The sequence below is a fragment of the Ochotona princeps genome, chromosome 15 (assembly GCF_030435755.1).
Source record: "Ochotona princeps isolate mOchPri1 chromosome 15, mOchPri1.hap1, whole genome shotgun sequence".
NCBI lineage: Eukaryota > Metazoa > Chordata > Mammalia > Lagomorpha > Ochotonidae > Ochotona > Ochotona princeps.
The window spans coordinates 27631417-27652745 of record NC_080846.1 but is presented as its reverse complement, the minus strand read 5'-3'; the positions used below and the strand labels follow the sequence as shown (position 1 = coordinate 27652745).

At 38.7% G+C, this 21329-nt stretch overlaps 1 protein-coding gene across 1 annotated transcript in view; it reads right to left on the bottom strand.

Annotated features, from left to right (window-relative positions):
• The window catches only part of TRHDE (thyrotropin releasing hormone degrading enzyme), a 360129-nt gene that overhangs the window by 234927 nt on the left and 103873 nt on the right, over window positions 1-21329 (bottom strand). The gene's annotated exons all lie outside the window — the stretch shown is intronic.

Sequence of the window (21329 nt, the reverse complement as noted above, 5' to 3'; positions counted from 1 at the left end):
CTTCCAAATAAAAAATAAATGTTAAAAAAGGAAAAAACTTCAAGGCAAAGCGAAATTACAGGGGTTTTTTTTGCTATAAGATTTTGAAATCCATCTATACTTTTTTTCATGATATACATATTTTCTTTAATGACCTCTCATCTCAGCATTTAATATATAAGCATTTCAGAAGTAAATGATGATGAATGGAAAACACTGAGCAGAGGCCGATATGTAGCAAGAACTCAGAAGGTTAACTATCATTGCTGCTGTCAGTATAAAGTATGTGCTAATTTGCTAATGAAAAATGGGAAAAACAAAAACTATCAAGGAAGCCCATTTTCTAAAAAGACAAATACCTCTCCCCAAGGCAACATAATATGAAAAACAGGGCAAGTGGCTAAAACGCATTCCCCCATTTTCACAGTTTTCTGTATGATAACTCATTTACGGACCAAGTAAAGTTTTAAGACACCCTGTTTTGCATAGGAAAACTGGAAAATTTGCAGAGTAGGAACTTTCTAAAATGTTTTACCTTTAAAAATTATGTAAACACTCTCAAATTATATTGCATTTACCTTAACTCTATATGAAATATAATAATTTAAGAGAAATGAGTCAACTCATTAAAGGTCTCCTTATTAAATTCGCCTTCTTCAAGCAGCAAAGTGTAAAGGAACAAGATGAAAAGAATATTTCTCAACATGAACAGTGTTCATAGCTTCCTTGTTTAAGACAACTTTTTGCTCAAATCTGAATTGTATACAATATACAATGAAATCAAACATAATTTAACAGCAGTTGAAGCCTATTATCTGGTTCTAACACAGTTCAATTAAAAGTTTTGTCCTCAGGCCCAGGGCAGTAGCCTAGCAGCTAAAGTCCTCGCCTTGAAAGTGCCAGGATCCCATATGGGCACCGGTTCTAATCCTGCCAGCCCCACAACCCATCCAGCTCCCTGCTTGTGGCCTGGGAAAACAGATGAGGATGGCCCAAATCCTTGGTATCCTGCACCCACATGGGGGAGCTGGAGGAGGTTCCTGGCTCCTGGCTTCAGATCAGCACAGCATCGGCTGTTGCGGTCACTTGGGGAGTGAATCATCGGACGGAAGATCTTCCTCTCTGTCTTTCCTGCTCTCTCTATATATCTGACTTTGTGATAAAAATGAAATAATTCTTTAAAAGAAAAAGTTTTGTTCTCATATCAGGAGTTGTAGACTTGTTTATATAAGTTACTTATAGAGGAGATAAGCTAGAAAGAAGTTTACTTCTACTGGTATCCCCAGGGAGTCCTCACCATTCTCCAAGTTTTCAGAATACACAAATGGTAGCATTTATCAAGTGAAGAGCTGCTAATGTGTAAAACAAACAGGAGTTGACACTGAGAGTTTTCCTCATTGAAACAAAACTGATTTTGCTTATACCACCATATTAAACATAAGCATAGAGAATCTCTAACCAAATTGTTTTTATAAGTAATGGTCAGTACTAATGCTTAGTTCTCAACATTACCACAGAAAAACTATCAAACACCAGGGAAAATATCCCTACAACTAAACTTGGACACCTGTAACATATTCAGGGTTCTGTACGTGAATTTCCACTACAGAAATAACCCAGTATATAACACTCAAGACACATTCGCCCAATCAGAAGGAAGGACTTAACACAGGTTTCCAATCTGAATTCACTAAACACATCACTTTATGCTTCTAAAGGCTTGATATCTGCCAATTAATATCCTGGGGGAAAAATGAATATAACAAATGGTAAAATCTCCATTTATTAGATTAAAAAACTGAGGCTCACAGAGAACTTTGCCCATGATTAACAAGTGAGTGGGAAATTAAAACTGAAATCATGACGCTCTAGTTTCCTCCAGGGATTCCTAGTTGCCTTCCTATTCGTTCACATTCTAACACAGATTACAGACAACTCAGACACAGAAGACAGAAAAAGCTGCCAGTCATGTAACACTGAAAGTTTGCTGTCCGCTTTTTCATCAAACCACAAGAATGACTACATTTTAATAAAGAAACAATTGTTTTAACTAAATCTGTGCAAGAGTCACCTAACATCCAGGAAAAGAAAATTATTTTTTACAATTGATCTGTCTCATCAATGACAAACTAGGTTTAATTTGAACATGCTGCATGCAGATTTTAGCACTTGCGAAGAGCTACAGTGTTTTTCATAATTAAAAGACTTTTTTAGTGAGAAGTGTAATTCACAACATTGTTATGTTCTTATGTGAATAACATAATAAACAAATTGTTCTTACCTGCTAAGCTTTTATAACTTGAGAGTAGTCTTAGTCATTATTCGTTTTAAAATATGCAAATTATAATAATATGTGAAATTTACAATTATCCCAGAAATGGCAAAATGGCTCATTTTAAAAAATAAAATGGTTTGTATTTTTCCCAAGAAAAAAAATCAGATATTCTTCCCCTGATGTAACGTTTGGGAAATTCATTTAAGCCACTCTGAAAACATGTATAACATTCACCACCAGATACTGCTGAGAACTGCAATTTTTGCTACGAATCTGGAAGCATTCATGGCTTCTCTAGGAAAACTGATTCTGTTAACTTGAAGTATTAAACATTTCCGTTAGTATCACTATGAATCAATGAAGATGTACATGCATTTACTTTCTATATTGGGGTTTTATTTAAAAATTATTTCAATTGTGTGCTGACATAAAATAACTGATGTTCAAAATTTCAGAAAGAATAAAAGGGGAAAGCTACAGATACCTTGGAATAGAACAGCGTATTTCAACAATTCATTTGGCCAATGCATATTAATAGTCACTGACTTTGAGAGGCACTGTTGAAATTACTAATATTGTAGTCAACAAGATAAAACCCCTGCCTTCATGAAACTGTCAATTGAATAAGTAGACACTGCTATATACATGATACGTTACATAAGACAATAGCATGTAACAAATGCAGTAAAGAAAAGAAAGGGGGCACATAGGGGCATTTGAACATATTTCTCAGGTAAGATTCTAGTGAAAAACATTCCAAAGTTGAGTACACCCAAGTGATGTAAGTGATGTATCTGAGGAGTATTTAATAAACATACAAAGAGCATACTGAAAGGAGGCTGCACAGGAAGACAGGTGGAGTCAGGTGAGAAGAGGGATCAGATCACGGCGGGGGCCTTACAGGACTCATTTTAAAGGACTCATGTTAAACTTAATAGGAAAGACTGAAGGAAGATACTAGGCTGTAGCGATTTCTGTTTTCAGAAGCCTAGCCTCCCTTGGTGTTTGGACAACATAATGGGTAACAGAAATTGTTAGAAAGTACACAGTGTAATTGGGACACTGTTTCAACAATCCAGACAGAAGACGGGTCACTTGATAACAGCTGAGGAAAAGAAGAATTAGTAAAACACAGAGTATATTTCCCCAATACAAGCCTAAAAGACTTACTGACACAATTCATGAACGGCAAGGAAGAAAGAGAAATCAGAGTGACTTCTAAGTTTTAACTGAACATTCTGATATACAGGGTTGCCATTCAGTAAAATCAAGATGAAAGAGTATAAATAAGAGCTCTGTGTTTGGAAGGTCTGCAACTTATTTACCATCAGAAATGTCAAGTAAGAATCTCACCAACACAGAGGTCATCAGTGAAGATGCCCGTGCAGGTGAATGAAGGCATTAATCCTCAAAGCTACTCTAAATGAAGTTCAAAGGACAGTGGGAGAATAAAAAAGGAATGGAGATGCACATTGGCTTGAAGATGCTGCGTGGGGGACCTGGCACAATACCTAGCTGCTAACGTCCTCACCTTGCACGCACCAGGATCCCATACAGGCACCAGTTGGTTCCTATCCCAGCTGCTTCACTTCCCTTCCAGTTCCCTGCCTGTGGCCTTGGAGAGCAGTGGGGGATTGCCCAAAGTCTTGGGGCCCTGCACCCACATGGAAGACTAGGAAGAAGCTCCTGGCTCCTGGCTTCGGTTCAGCGTAGCTCCAGCCGTTGCAGTCACTTTGGGATGTGAACCAGCAGATGAAAGATCTGTCTCTCCTTGTCTCCGTAACTCTGGCTTTACAAAAAAAATCCTTAACCAAAAAAAAAAAAAAATAAAGTAAAATAAAAAGATACTATGTGGGACATTTGTATCCCATATAAGAGTATCTGGTTCAAGTCTTGAACCACTCCTGATTCCAGATTCCTGAAAATCCACACTCTGGGAGGCAGCTGGTAATGATTAACATAGTTGGGTCCCTGTCACTCATATGGGAGACCCAGCCAAAGTCCTGGGTTCATGGCTTGAGCCAGACCCAACCCTGGCCAAGAGAAGCATTTGGGAAGCAAAGCAAAGGACAGGAGCCTCTGTCTCTCCTTCTTTGTGTCTGCTTTTCAAACAAATAAAATAAATAACACTCTGTAAAAATTTTTTGTAAGTAGAATACAGCCAGAGTAGGAATCAAGATTAGAAATTGTTTTGTTTCTGCAAGTCTGGGTAAATGGAAGCCTATCTTTTTAAACAAAATCTAACAGGGAGGGAAAAGACACCTGATGATACAAGGTCAAGGGGATAACCTCAAGAACAAAGTTCTAAAAGCAGCCAGAGAGCATAGGATCAAGATCCTTCATGGAGAAGTCAGTCTCATTTAAATAAAAAGAAAGTTCACATCTTGTACCAGGAAGAAATGCAAAGTATTTGTGATGCAGGTGAATGAGAGAAGAAACAACATTTTTAATTATTTTATTCTAAAATGAAGAAGTTTACAGACCATGGGCTGAGACTGGGGAGGGAAAGTTATACTACAAGCTTGAGCAGAGGAAAGAAGATATGAGCTTATGGCCTTGGAGAGCAGGAGAGCAAAGCAAGGGATTCCTAAGTGTGTGGTCATACATTTGAAAGGAACAGCATAATCAAGTCAATGCAATCACAGAATGTGCTTACAGTGGATTTGTAAGTGTTCCCAAGTGAGAAGGATTGTTGAAAGGGCATATACAGGAGATGGAAGTAAAAGCGATTCAATGACACATCATCCTGGGAGAAGTAAGATGGAGGACATGACAGGACTCATTGCATTGAAAACATATAAGACCAAAATTTTATGAATCCCTTGGGCCCAGCACCGTGGCCTAGTGGCTAAAGTCCTCGCCTTGAACACGCCAGGATCCCATAGGGGTGCCAGTTCTGGTCCCGGCAGCTCCACTTCCCATCCAGCTCCCTGCTTGTGGCCTGGGAAAGCAGCTGAGGACGTCCCAATGCTTTGGGATCCTGCAACCCACGTGGGAGACCTGGAGGAAGTTCCTAGCTCCTGGCTTCGGATTGGCTCAGCACCAGCCGTTGGGCTCACTTGGGGAGTGAATCATAGGATGGAAGATCTTCCTCTCTTCTCTCCTCCTCTCTGTATATCTGACTTTGTAATAAAAATAAAATAAGACTTTAAAAAGAAGTTTATGAATCCCAGGAAGGAAAAGGATAAAGAAGCTTTACAACAGATGAAATGGGAGAAAAAGGTGTCAAGATGGGGCCTGAAGCAGAGACTAGAGTGGGATACTTAACAGAGAGATACTTCAAGGTGACACAGTTGGTGAAAATTACAGTGCCCAGGGCACGCCCAAGGACTGTGTGAGCCAATGAAACAATCAGTAGCCCTACAGGGTTTGGAGCCTCCAAGGGTGTTGGAGGGATCTACAACGTGAACACTGAAGCCACCAATGAGATTGACAGTGTTCCCAGATCATCAACAGAACATTATTCGGAGGGTGGTTGGGGAGATGTTAGTAGAAATATACAAAATTTCAGTTAGATGGTAGGGATAAGTTCACGAGATCTATTTTTTTAAATGTATTTATTGTGTTACAGAAAGAGAAAGAGATAGCTTGGTCTTCCTTCTCCTGGTTTATTCTTCAGATGGCCCCAGAGGCCTACATTAGGCTAAGCTTAATGCACAGTCAAGACCTCCATCTGGTCTTCCACGTGGGTAACAAGGGCCCAAACACTCAGACCATCCATCCTCCTCTGCTTTGGAGGATGCTAGCGGGAGCTGCATTAGAAACGGAGCATCTAGGACATGAACTGGTACCCATAACTCATGCTACCATCACAGGTGGCATCTCTACATCCTTTGACATAACACTGGCCCTGACAACAAAGTGACAACAGTTAATAAAAATACACTTCACCTTAAAAACTGCTTAGGGATCATATTTTAAGTGTTCTTACTGCAAATAAATAAATAAAGCCAAGAACAACAAGTAATGTGTATGCTGGTTAGCTTGGCTTACATATTCAATAATGTATACGCATTTGAAAATGTTATATATAATAAGTTTGTGCCCCCAAAAGTTCATGGAGTGTGGATTAAAAGAGAATTTTGTCGCAAAGATACTAAAATACATGAATTTTTCATAATATACATTTTCCATATACTTTCTGAAGAGCCTTTTCATATATAATTTTTACTATAAATTTTTTCCCTTAAATTCAAGTGATAAAATGCAATACCTAGGAGGCAGCAGCAGGTGGATTCACGGAAGAATGGGATGCATGATGCAAAATTCATTTGTATTCACCCAGGTAGCCAGGTTTTCAGTGAGAATGTGGAGAGAAATAATAATCTGGAAATCTCTCTAAACAACAAGAATGGTTTCTCTCCCACTTCTTGGCTTGTGAAAGAAAATTGCCCCCACTTGAGAGAGCAGCACAGGGAAAGGAATGCCCTCAAGAGGGAAGCAATTTTCAGTTATAGTGAAAAAGTAAACAAAACATTCAGGAAAGAATTTAATACGGAGAGATAAGAACTAAGTCCTGTCATTTTGCTGATTGGTGACTGATTGTATCTGCTGTTGGTGCATTTTCTGCTGTTGTGTATTCTAAGTCAGACACAGGAAGACAAACACTGCATGATCTCCCTCACGCGTGCGAGCTAAGAACAAACTTGGTCTAAACAAACTGCCGATTATTAGATGGGAAGCATAGAAGTGGCTGGATTTTTAAAAATAAGGGAAGTTAGGATGAGACGCTCTATGATGCTTGAGATTATGATGATGGTGCAGTTTAATAGGGCTGATCATCCAGGAAAAAGTTAAAATTGTACAATTAATGACTCCTTTCTCTTAGACAATTTGTTACTTTGTTGGTGGACGTAAGGAGTACATGTTATTCTAATAATCCTTGCTGTGGGGGCCCAGCACAGTAGCCTAGCAGCCAAAATCCTCGCCTTGCATGAGCCAGGATCCCATATGCACACTTGTTCTAATCCCAAAGGCCCCGCATCCCATCCAGCTCCCTGCTGGCGGTCTGGGAAAGCAGTTGAGGATGGCCCAAAGTCTTGGAGACCTGGAAGAGGCTCCTGGCTCCTGGCTTCAGATCGGCTCAGCTCTGGCCACTGCGGTCACTTTGGAAATGAATCAGTAGATGAAAGCTCTTCCTCTCTGTCTCTTCTCCTCTCTACATCTGCCTTTTCAATAATAATAAATTTTTTAAAAAATCCTTGTTGTGTGATGGATCTCCCTGAAATCCTGTAGAGCAGTATTGTTTTTTCTAATGTTACCTGGGCTTTTGGTGAAGTATCTTTGTGATCTTTGTGCTTAAAACAGAAACACTTATACTCCCCCTTACATTACATTCATTTTAAAGTAAACTGATTCAAGCAAATCTGACAACATTTTACTTATGGTGTCCAAATAAACACAATTAATTACCCAATTATGTACATTATGTTTCTTAAACTTTGCCTAACTGCAGTGCGCACAACAGGCAACGCATACGTGAGCATGCTCCCACGAGCCAGGTGTACACATCGCATGACCAACGGAAATGACAATCCACTCAGTCCCTGCCAGTGAAGCATTGCAGAAAGCAAATTCATGTGAGTTGTAAGGATATATACCCGTAACTCTACTAGGTTTCCAAAGACGTTAAAAATAAGCCTTAATATTGTGACAAAAATCATAGGAACATCTTGGTGATACTGGTGATGACGTCACGTCTTAACATTCTAAGAGTCAGTCTCCAGGCTCAGTACAAGAAAACCTGTTGTTGTGGGCTAAGGAGTTAATTAGTGCTCCTTAAGCTGAGCAGTAAAAGGAAATGGGCTTGTGGCTACAAACACCTAAGCTAATGGGACTCGGAGGCATCCTATTATTTGGCTAAAGAACTTGGGGGGGCGGAGTATAAAAGGAGTAATGAAGGGAGACTTCGCAGAGACTTGTGCCATCACTGGCCTCCCGTTGCTGCTTCATGCCCAGACCCTCTCCCTGTCCACGTCACTGGCCAGAGCAGCACGTCAACTCCGCGAGCGTTACACAGATCAAAACCAATCAACTTCCTTCCAAGAAAGAGATCAGCGTGTTTTCCCTTTTCGTGTGTGTGATCATTTATTTGTAGTTTTCTTCATCTTATATCTTCAGGGATGGATACATCTGGCAATAGATATACAAAATCCTGTCATTTCCTGTTTCAAAATGTGACATTCTGAAATGTTACACATTCCCTGAGGCTGGCTGCTGGCTTATTCGTTCCCATCTTCACCTTCATGTCCAAGCCCCATGCACCTCTCAATGGTAGCTCTATCACACTGCACTGGGAAGCCTACTATCCAGAGTTTAAGCCCTGAATTTAGCACTTCGAAAAGAAACACAGGTGTCAATAAAAATAACTGTTACCTTTATATACAGAGAGCTGAGATGTAACCCATATCATATGCCAGATACAAAGGTCTCTGTGACCAGTCATTAGGTGCCACTATGTTCCCTCTTAACTGGAAGCATTTGACAAGATTGCAGTGAGAAACGGATGTTAAAACTCCTATTAAAATAATCAGTTTCCAGGCATAATTCACTTCAGGTAAAAATGTGAAATAAATTATGTGAAAGAACTGATATGACAGTCTTACTGAGAGTATGTATTATAAGATATGAATATGTAGTATATAAAACATGAATATGCAATCAGTATGGATAAATAAATCTGCATATAAATGTATAATAAACCATTTTAAATGTATGTATTAATAAATTGATATGTACATATATAGTATATAAATATTGCTTGTTAATATATAAATGTAAATTCCATTCATGTGTATTCTGGATATATTTTTGAGCAAATGCATGCTCTTAAGAAGAACAAAGCAAGCTAGTTATTTTCAATATGCTAGTTCACCTTGATTCCAAAGCATACACAAAAGTTTGGACAAAATAAAAACCTAATAAGGGCCTTTGAGGCATTTGTAATTTTTATATTGTTGAACTAAAGAACTTACAGAGTAATCCAGGGTTCAGCAAACTATAGCCCATGGGCCAAATCTGGCCAGCCATCTGTTTTGTCAATAAAAGCATACTGGAACACAGCCACATTTATTCTTTTATATGTTGTCTCTGTGGTTGCCTTCTTGCTACAATGCAGGGTTGAGTCATTGTTACCAAGATAGCAGAGTTCACAAAACTGAACATTTTTCTATCTGGCCCTTTGCAGAGTACCTTTGCTGAGCTCTTTGATATTGATTATGATGGTTTCTTCACTTCATGAAAATTGTTTCCAATACCAGAATCTTTTCATTATCTGTCAGAAGTAAGGATATTATAGATTAAAAGCCATTAAATAAAATCAATCAATATCTAATTTTCAATGATCAAAGCAATTTTAGCAAAAATGAAATTGTGCTTTTCGGCCTGAACACAGGCCTAGGGTGATTTTCCTAACCTCTGCGTGCACCATGTTGTCACTAGAATCCCTGCTACAAATGTTAGTACTTAGTACCGAACATGACCCAAGCTCATGCAGAAGTATAGTGTGTCTGGTTTCTTTAACACCACAGACTAAGCGGCTTTCACAACAGAAACGACTTTTCTCATGGTTCCAGAGGCTAGCCTTCCGTGTCACGGTGCCAGCGCGGTCACATTCAGGGGACAGTTCTCTTCCTGGCTGTGGACAGCTACCTTCCTGCCCTATCCTCAAGAGAAAACAACTCTTCCATTTTTTGTTTGTTTCTTTGTTTTACATATTAGCAAACCCTATGAGTTAGGGCATTACCTAATGATCTCAACTGCCCATAATTACCTCTTAGTTCGTGTTCACAATATCTCTGGCCAAATACAATTAGCAAGGGGCTCAACATAGAAATGCTAGGGGCCTACATTTTAATCCATTTCAGCAGGTCAAGGAAACTGCACATGTGTTCCTGCTACTGGCAAAGGGTGTTGGTTTTATCATCTAGAGAAGTTTGGTTTATCAAATTTCGCATTATTTAGAGTTAGCTTTATTATTACTAACAATGAGCAGGATATATTCCAATGTATTTTAGAAGCTAAATGATACTGAATGTTATCAACCTACCAATGATTTTGGAGCTTAGTTTGTAAAATTAAAAAAAAATTGCTAAACAATTTAAAAACTGAAAAACAAATCCAATTTATACTGTTGGAAACATATTCTATGTTATTCATGAGTCATTTCCCATATGAAGTAAGAACTCATAAGAAAAAAGTAAAGCCAATAAAATCTAAGTTAGAATCCATTAAAATTCTTCCTACTGAAAATGGCATTTGGGACTCACCATAGTTTTCAAAATTACTCTTTAAAAAGCTTCCGCAATGCCCTGAAGTCTTCATTTACAACTACCACATTGCATTTGCTCTGCTTATGTATTGCAGCCTCCCTCGCAGGCTAAGGTTTGTTTTACACTTCGGCCTCTTTCACATCTCAAAGTACATAAGCAGCAGCATCGACATTCTCAAAAACAATATTGAAAGATGTTAAGACTCAAAGTGGAACCAGGAGTATACTTTCCATTGGAAACTTCTCAAAAACTTTCCACCACACTCCTAGATCTCACCGTGGCACATGGATAAAAACATTACATTCAAAACTAGGAAAAAGAGTTATATTTATAAAAATAATCCACTGTCAAAACCATTGTATCCTTTTTATGTGAGCTGGCACGACCCTTGGAAGAACATCTTCTCATAGTGTCCCAACATTCGTCCAAGCTGCATAGCCACTGTGTTAGGGAATTGACAAAATAAATACACCCCACTGAGGTTGCAAAGGCACCTCACCTTCTCCCCTGAAACAATGCCGATCAGAAACTACACAGTTAACAGTAAGGATGTGTATTATCCTTCATTATCTCATAAGGTATTACATGTTCAAGGCAAAAAACAACAAAAAAAGAAGCCCTTATCATGATACTCACTCATGTACCAAAACCATAGAAATGACAATCCAATCAATAAGTCATCACAGCCTGTCTTTAAGATGGGCTCATTTGAACACTGTGACAAAGACACAGGAAAAAAAAACAAAAAGGAAAAGGTGCATTTTAACTATTTCTCTCTTATAGAGAGTTTTTCTTTAATGGACTATTAGAAGCTTAACCCTAATTTACATAACTATCCCTCTGTCTCAGTTGCTTGAAATGAAGCTAATTGGAAAAACCTCCTGATCTCAATACAAGCTATTTTAGCTCTAAAGTTTATGGGAATGGTCACCTCTCTTTTAAAACTGCCTGATAGGCAGTGCTTCTGTCAGCATTAATCCCCCGCTAGACTTTAATGAAATGTCCCTCCCTTTCTTTAGGTCGCAGGATTGCTATCTGGCTACAATTAACTCCAGATTGACCAATGGCCAGTGAAGGAAGCAATTCCCTTCAAGAAGATTATTACAACTCTTATTTCATTCTAAATACAGCTGCTGTGTTTGGAAAATACACAGATGCAAATTATTTATTTCACTATGTTAATTTCAAATAGCCAAGAAAAGAGAAAAAAAGCATAAAAATTTTCATTTTGTAACTATATAGTAAAATAAAAAAAAAATCAGGAAACAAAAGAAAGCTCACAGTATCCCAAGCTTATCACAATTGTTTTAAACTATAGTTTAAAGGAACCAACGTGAGGCCCTCATTACAGGTTTTATCGACATACAGTGTATTTTTCTGGTACTTCATTCCAAGCATATGCAAAAGTTTCTCACTTTACCAGCTCCACTGCTACCAGCCCGATCCAACAGCCATCATTCCCTGAATTAAGGAAGTAGCCTCTCTCTGTTTTGCTCTCCCTCCTCCCATCAGCCTTTTCTGCAGGATTGCTTAGAAATTTAAGTCAGATCGGACCCCACTTGCTATGAACTGAACTGTGCCCCACCACCAATTCATATATTGAAGCCTTAAGCGCAATACCACGGTATGCAGAGATGGAATCCTGAGGTGCACAAATATTCGGATGAGTCCAAGGACTCCCTCATTCCATGACGTGTAAGATACTGCAAGAAGCTGCCATCTGCAAGCCTGGAGGAGAGCTCTAACAAGAACTGTCCATGTTAGAGTCCCTGATCTGGTACTCTATAAGACTCCAGAACTATGAAAATGCAAACTCCTGTTGTTTAAGCTGCCGTGTCCCTGATTTTTTTTAAAAGCAGACCAAACACACACAGACATGCCACTGCTGCCCCAAATGAAAATATATTTCTTTCACTAGCCAGCCAAAGACCCTTTTCCATCTGGCACCATGACCTAGCAGATCTCAGTGCTAACCTCTGTCTCCAGGTGCAGGTGCACTGCCCTCCTTGCTGTCTCCAGCAAATGAGCCACTCTCTTCCTTAGGGTTCCTTCATTCATTGAGATCTTGACTTGTGAAAATAAAAGGAAAGATTATGATGAAAGGCATATAGAAAGAACAGAGCTGGCAGCTCATTAGGGGAGCAAGACACGCAATTCAAGCTGCTCCCTAAAACTACAAATTGTGGTTATCTTCCACTTCAATGGCAGGCACCTGAAACAGATAACGACACTGTGTCAGGGATTCCTGATGCATATCAAGCGATTACCAGATTCTTGCTCCATGCGTGTTTCTAATAATGTATACAGTTTTTCTTTATCTTCTAATTATTACATGGCCCATGTCACACAGTTTCCGTTCTAGACACCAACAGGAATTTCCCTAGGAAATGATTTTTACTGCTTTATAACAAAACAATCCTATTTGATCACAGCTCTTACCTTCCCTGCCTCCTCCAAAACAGAGATTTGGAGCTAAGTGAACCTGTGTTGCCTGAAACAATCCACCTCCCCTCTAAGTAAACACTCTCTTCATTCTTGCACGTCTGAGTTTTCTGAAGATCCTCAAGGGCTACCTTGCAGCAAAGCATTCCCTGAACGTTCAACCTGCTTAAAGCTGCAAACCTCTCCCTGCTGTAAGGATCTCTAACACTTTCTTCTCTGCTTTCATTTTTCCACAACAGTGGACACTTTCTCTCCATCAAACTATGCTTGCCTAACTCATCTGCCTTGCCCACTCATGAATACAGGAATTGCTGTCTCTTGTTAACTGCTGCCTTTACAGCACCGAGTAGAACAACAGTTAGTAAATAGTTACTCAACAAATGTTTGTCAAATCCATGAATAAAGGTTGTCCTCCTTTCCAACAGCTACAACAGAGCAAAGCGCTGATAGACAAGGAACCATTTATTTCACCTTCAGAATAGAAAGCCTACCCAGGTAAAAAGCACAGCATCATCATGGCTTCACCATGGTATCACTCTGACAATAAAACAAAAGTTCATCCTGTCTCTGAAAGAAACTCATCCATTTTCACCAACAACTTCCCGTATACGGATTCTTAAAAAGAAAGGAGTTAAAACGAGAGCAAAGTCAGCTCTCATCCCTTCCACTTTGCATTTATCTAAAAAGAGTTTCCTGGGCTGTTGATAAGGTGTATCGCATTGTTTCTTTGTTCATTCTTTAAAAATAAATTGTATTCCACTTGGTTCATAAAGCAGCTGATATTCTCCTTGTTCCTCCCCATGTTGTGAAAATCATTAAAAGAGGAAGAAGTTGAGTTGCATTCATTCAGTGAAAGCTTATTGGATGAAATAAACACTGCTTAAGTAGAATTCCACACTAGGCATCAACTGACCAGACTGAAAATCAAAAAATAGTCACCATGTTAAAATCCCAGATCACAAACCTGAAACTAAATTGACTGAACTTCTGTGTAATCTGGAAAATTACAGCCAAATTCCCTAGACAATCCAACTGGCGTTATAATGAAGTACCTTCTGCTTGGTCTCCATGTCCTAGAACTTGAAATAACTGAGCATCTTGTCCTGCCCTCTCCCCATCCAGCTCTGAAGTGATTGATCTGTTATTTCCCCTTTCTGCGTTTTTAGCCTTTTCTCTATAACCAGCCTGTTGAGTTCAACTTATCAGAACATTTACTCTATTTCATGGAAGAAAGTGTTGCCCAATTTTTGAACTGAAAATAAAGCCAATTAAGACCATTAAACAAAATCAACATAATGTTATTCACCAATACACTACCTTGGGCCAGGCAGCCTTCTAGGTTGAGCAAACAGATCAAACACACACACACACACACAAAAACCTGTGCTTTGGTAGAACTTATATTTGGGGAGAGAGGCTGAGGAAAGCACCTGCACAGGCTTGTCTGACCTATTGGAGAAACAGTACAGAAGGCAGTCAGAGTGGGAAAAGGAGAGCTAGATGGTGACTGTAAGGCCCCAGGTACCTACTGCAGGGGACATGCTACCTACCAGCGCAGAGTTCAAAACTCAAAGCACACACAAGAATCAGGTCTGAGATCACCTCAGACAAGGTTTCTTTGGGGATCCCTCCAACTGAACTGCTGATCTCAGAGCCCCAATCATGAGAAGTCCAGGTTCCATGGTCTGACCAAAAAGTACAAGTGTCAAAGCCAAGCCTCCTCAACCCTGTGAATCATTTTTACTAAAATTTTAGTTTCCATTTATTTTTACTATTGTGTCTTTCTTTGCATTAATGGCTAAATATAAACACTAAATAGCATATATATTGTATTGGAATAATCTTGGAACTACAGCATATAATTGCTGCACAATAACTTCCACAAAATAATTAAATGATAAAATTATAGAATCATTAAAGTCAAATATTTTCACGAGTTCTGGTTGAAGAAGCATTTTGAAAGTGAAATAATATTTCATAGAATCATATCAGATTATGTAAAAGGTTGCCAGAGATTTTATCTTAGCAGTTAATAGCACTTCAGGTCATTAACTAAACACATGAGGCGGTCATCAGCAAGTTCATGAGAAACGCAGATGAGGAAACAACTATACACAGATTTCCAAACTTTTTGCACCAAAATAAACATTTAATTTCATTTTCTATAAATTGTTTTTGGAAGGCTATTTGAAAGCAGACTTTATAATAGAGAAAGAGAAAGAAATTTCATCAGCTGGTTCACTCCTCAAATGTCTGCAATGGCTGAAGCTGCACTAGGATGAAGCAAGGAGCCAGAAGTCTTTCTCAGGTCTCCCACGTGACTGCAGGGTCCAAAGCACTTGGACCTGTTCCCCTGCTTTCCAGGAGCTTCCGCAAGAAACTGGAAGGGAAGTAGAGCAAACTGGGCCCCAAACTAGAGCCCATGAAGCATTGCAGGCAGCAGCTTCATCAGCTATGTCATGTCACCCATCCCCATAAAATAGTTAAAAGCTCCCTTGTGCACAGATAATATTTAAATCATCAGAGGCAAGGTAGGATAAGTGATTTAAAAAAATGGTAAGACAAGTCTTAGAGATACATGATTAAAGTGAAAGTAAGATGAAAAGTAGTAGTATACAATTATCACCACATATGAAAATAACAAATATATCTAACGATTTAAAAACATAATCAATTGAGGTAAAATGCTTAACAATTAATAAAAAAATTTCATAAAACAGTTTGATGAAAAGCTTTATACCTTATAAGTATCATTTCATCCTCATTATCACCACCATTATTGCCACCATAATAAAAAATTGTTGTACCTATTACAAGTCAAACCAAAGCCAATTTTTCCAGATAGTCTCTCCTACACATGAACTTCAACAGAATGACTTATTATAAGAATTCATCTATTCAATTATAGAAAAATGCTCACTCCACTGATACGAAACATAAAACTGGATGTCTCAATACAGTACACAATTCTCCACTAGATCACAGCCAAAAGGCCAAGAAACGATTTGCACACTTCTCAGAATGACCTCTTCTTCCTTTCTTTTTTTCCTCCAGTTAAATCCCTTTTTCTTTTGCTGGAACTCAAGTAAGTACAGGCTTCTCTGTATGTGTATTTCCTGCCCGCAGTACTGGATAATCATCCCACACTCTTAATTCAACATGGTACTAAATATTTACTCAATCAAATGTTGGTGCTTGATTATATTCTTTATTATGTGAGTCTCTAGTTCACTCATTCCTGTAAATATTTCATTCTCTCGACAAAACCACAATCTGCTCAAGGGCAGAAATTTTTGTTACAAACACCTGTGCTGCCTCTACAGTCACAGCCATGTGCCAGGTAAGTAATGAATTCTTCATAAAAGCACAGTATCTTGAAAAGAAGCAATCAGGCAAACTCTTTTACAAAACATTGATGTACAAATTACAGAGCAGCAGCCAAAGGAAACTGAAGGCTGTCGAAATTAATTGAAATCTAAAAATGTTGAGTAGTAAAATATTTCAGAATTTTATCTGCCACCTAATTAACTTATACAACATTTATAGTGAAAACACATTGCCATGATCAAATGTATCTTCTGGTTGGCAAAAATCAGGATTTACACGTCATACACCTTGTTTTTTTATTTTCCAAAGTTTCTACAAAAAACATTTGCACATCAGTAAGAACTTTTTAAAAACACCTGTTACATTATTCCTCTATCAATACATTGTCTAATTTTAAAGTAACCTTTATTTTTAATCTCTAAATTCACAAAATCTCAAGAATACATTTTAGCAGAATCCATGCTTCTGGAAACAGACAGCTTAGCTTTGCAATTCAAACTCACTAGTCCCTTATGGGTAATCTGGGCATACTGCTCAGTTGTTGAGCACCTGGAATATAGAAAGTAACAGGTACCACCCCCAAAAGGCTGTGATAAAGATTAAATGGGTTAGGATGCAAAAACAAAGCCCTGAAGAGTGATTCACACACAGTAAGCACAGTTGTCATTGTTACTGCTGCTGTTGTCAATATGCTTTTAGGATAAGAGGAAAGAAAACTAAATTCTTTGAGTCTACAACAGCCTTCTATTCAAGTAATAGTCCACACCTCTGAGAGTTCTCATGAACATAGGACACAGATAAAGAAAGGCTTGCTGTGTTGTATCATAGAGATACTCTCTCTCTCTCTCTCATAATAGCAAGAAACAGAAAATCCTCAAACCCCACATAAACCATTTAAATTACCTAATTGAGAGATTTAAAAGCAAATATCTACATACAGCATATACAGGTTGCCTATTTTGTCTCAACAATGAATGAGTAATATACTTGTGTACGGAAAATGAATTATCCTAACAGCAAGCATCAAAACACCCCTTAGAGGACTACCCTGATAAAGTAGTCAGTAGTCGGGATGGAAACTCAGATCCTCAGAGCTGAGGTGGTGAGGCCACAATAAAGTTAAACCACTCAGCTGAACAAGAACTAGAGAAGACAGAGAGACAATGTTGCAGAACTTAGGACAGAAACATTTTGATTTTTTTAAAACAGAGGATCCAACATTAAATTCAAAGACTCCTGGTAATGTGACATACTAACATTCACACATTTTTATTATTAATAATAATAATAATAATAATAATATTATTATTAGAAAGTTAGATATATAGAGAGGAGGAGAGACAGAGAGGAAGATTTTCCATCCACGGATTCACTCCCTAAGTAGCCGCATCGGCCAGAGCTGCACCGATCCAAAGACAGGAGCTTCTTCCTGGTCTCCCACCCAAGTGCAAGGTCCCAAGGCTTTGGGGGGGGGGCATCCTTCACAGTTTCCCAGACAAAAACAGGGAACTGGATGGGAAGAGGGGCCTCTAGGGTTAGAATCAGCGTCCACATGGGATCCTGGCATGCACAAGGCGAGGACTTTAGGAACTATGCTACCACATGGGGCTCACCTACATTTCTAAGAGTATAATTCTTCCATGCCTCCCTTTTTCATTCTCATTTTTAAATTTCTATGATAGCACATTTTACACTTATTTTATAATTACATGTTAAATTCTCCACTTAACAGTCCAGCCAGTACAAACTAGAATGATGACTGCTCAGCAGGAATATAGGCAAGGGCTCTGAACAACAATCAAATCCTGAAATGCCAAATTTGCTCACATATAGTAACTGTACAATACATAATTGTACACACAAATTACATAGTTACTATATATAATATGGCCAACTTACAGAGAGTTTCATTATGTATCTATTCCATCAACTGGTTCAATCCCTAAATGACCACAATATCCAGGTATGAGCCAGGCTGAAGCCAGGAGCAGGAACCTCACCAAACTCTCCTAGTAGGTGGCAGGAACTTAATATTTGGGCCATTATTCACTACCTCCCAGACATGGAAGCTGAATCAACAGTACAGAGTGCAAGAACTTGAATCAGTATTCTGTTGAGACACAGGGTCTCCAAACAATGGCCTAACCCCCTGTATGACAATGCCCATACCAATGTATTCTCAAAGCAGCTACAAATTCAACACTTTATAAGCCAAATAATATGTCTCTGTTGAAAACTTACCAATGGATTTTCATCTCAGTAAGAAAAAGAAAGACATGAAAGAGAGTAGGAAAGAGAAGAAAAAAATGGGAAGAGAAGGAAGAGCAAGAAACAGGAAAGAAGAGTAAAGAAGGAAAAAGAGGGGAGGGAGGAGGAGAAAAGGAGAGAAAGAAAATATACAGCCTGTTCAGTCTCAATGATCTACCACCAATCCATTACTCCTGGAGGAAATTACCATCTACTTATCAACTTCAACAGTCACAGCAACCTTTCTTGTGTGTGTGTGTGTGTGTGTGTGTGTGTGTGTGTGTGTGTGTGTGTGTGTGTGTGTGTGTGTGTGTAGCTGTTTTCAAATATACCACGGCACTTTATTCCCTCTACCAAATGTCCTTGTCTGACATACTCACTTGGTTTGCTCTTTCACTTACTTATATTCTCAAAACTCACTCCCACGGAGAAGGGCAGCAGAAGATTAAGCTGCCGTTTGTGATGGCTGCTTCCCACACTTGGAGGTTCAAGTCTTGGCTTCTCTGCTTACAATCCAATTCTCTACTAAGTGTGGTAAGAGAAATGGCCCACATACTTGGATGCCTGCCACTCTCTTGGGAGATTCCAATGCAGTCCTAGATCCTGGCTTTGTCCTGGGCCAGCCCTAGTCATTGTAACATCTGAAGAGCAAATTAGCAAATGGAAGATCTCTCTTCATGGCTCTCCTAGTCTGTCAATCCACTTTTTTCCCATGTCCTGTTTCCCATCCCCCCACAAACACTCTTCCTATTCCTCTGTTTTCACTTTAAGTACATTTATCATTAAATAGTAATTGGCTCCCTCTAACAAAATGTAAAAGCCAACTGGGGGAAGGCTGCTTTTTTCAGTTTGCCACTGAACCTGCATCACACAGAAAAATTAATCAAAGCATGCACACTGAAGGAAGGCTTACAGAGCAAATGAGAGAAGATGAAGGACAGACTAAATTTTGTAAATCATCTTAGGCCAGAAAAGACAAGAGAGTCTCAACTGTTATCTTGTATACATCTACATACAACATTAACAAGATTCAGTTGCTATTTGCAGACTCTATTAAAATGTAACTCACGATGTACAATAAGAAGCAAGGATTTGTCAAAATGCCTCTGCAGAGTGATTTTCTGGAGGGAGCATTTAGAAAGTAGATCTGTAGGGCCCGGTGCAGTGGCCTAGTGGCTAAAGTCCTTGCCTTGAATGTGCCAGGATGCCATATGGGTGCCAATTCTAATCCTGGTGGCCCCGCTTCCCACACAGCTCCCTGCTTATGGCCTGGGAAAGCAGTCAAGGATGGCCCAAGGCCTTGGAACCCTATACCCACGTGGGAGACCCCGAACAGCTCCTGGCTCCTGGCTTCAAATTAGTGCAGCTCCGGATGTTGCAGTCACTTTGGGAGTGAACCACTGAACGGAAGATCTTCTCTGTCTCTCCTCCTTTCTACATATATTTGACTTTTAATAAAAATAAATGAATCTTACAAAAAAGAAAGTAGATCTATAAATCCCTTACCATACAGATGTAAGTATCTATAGATACACGAAATAATTAGAATTTTTAAATTTTTCTTCATGATTGTTTTATTTTTTATAATGACTGCATGGTCGATCAGTGTAGAATGAGCAGAATTTTGAGAGCAATTTTACAAAGCAGCATGGACTGTGGTAACTCCCCTAGATATGTAAAAAGAAATATTCTGGGATAATCAAATCATTCAATTTAGTACACTGTAAGGTAGCTGAACAAGCAACAGTGCTGGTAAGTAAAGTTGTTTTCTACCAAAGAGAGCCTGATGGTTCAATTATGAGCGAAACAGAGGAATAGAAATGCATCTTGCTGCAAGCAGACAGCTACATGGGAAAGAATTCCCTAAAGTTATAAATCGAGTTCCTCTTTAATTACTGGTCAGAAGGGGACAGATAAAGATCCACATTTTATTTCTGTTGTTAAACATGCAACATAGCACCTGTGAATTTTACATTAGAGTTAAGCTGGGAGTTTCCTAGCTAGCTTTACTTGCAGTAGATTAACAGTACCCTCTCCCATGCAAATGAGAGCAGGTGTTCCTTTCTACCATGAATGACTATCAGGGAGATGTCAATGTAAAAGTCTATTTGAAAAGTTTACGTAGAGGGAAACAGAGCAAGAAGACAGATCCTATTTGAAATAAGATTTATCCTATAGATTCTTACTGTACACATTTCAGAAGACTTTAGCATTTCGTAACACCACTCATCTGTGGAAGTCAATGATAACAATATCAACTATTTTATCTACTTTCTAATCTACTCACTGTAAGACCAATAGCACTACACAGCAGGAGGGTACTTTAATGAAACAGGCACAATTGTCCCAGGAGGAGAACCTGCGGTTCAATTGCTAATATTGTTGATCAAGTATATACTTTATTCTTTCCAATATGTAGTATGTTTTATGAGCATCCTGACTCAAAATGCTCATGGGAAGAAGAGGCAATGGGAAGGGATGTGGAGACTGTGAGACAACATTCTGAAACATGTTTTCTGAGAAGAAAATAATAACACTTCTAATGCATTTATCAATCTTCACTTCATGGCAAAATTAGAAGTCTCATTCAAATTACTGTAAATTAATTCATTTGGTCATTGACTAAGAATTATTGAACACATTATCTTAAAAGACAGAAAGATGGAAGAACATTTACAAAGAATACGATCTATACTTTTTTATCCAATTTCTCTCTTTATTCTATTTACTATAACCATGCATGAGAAATGCAACTGAACAAAACTTAAAGGATAACAATATATAAAAAT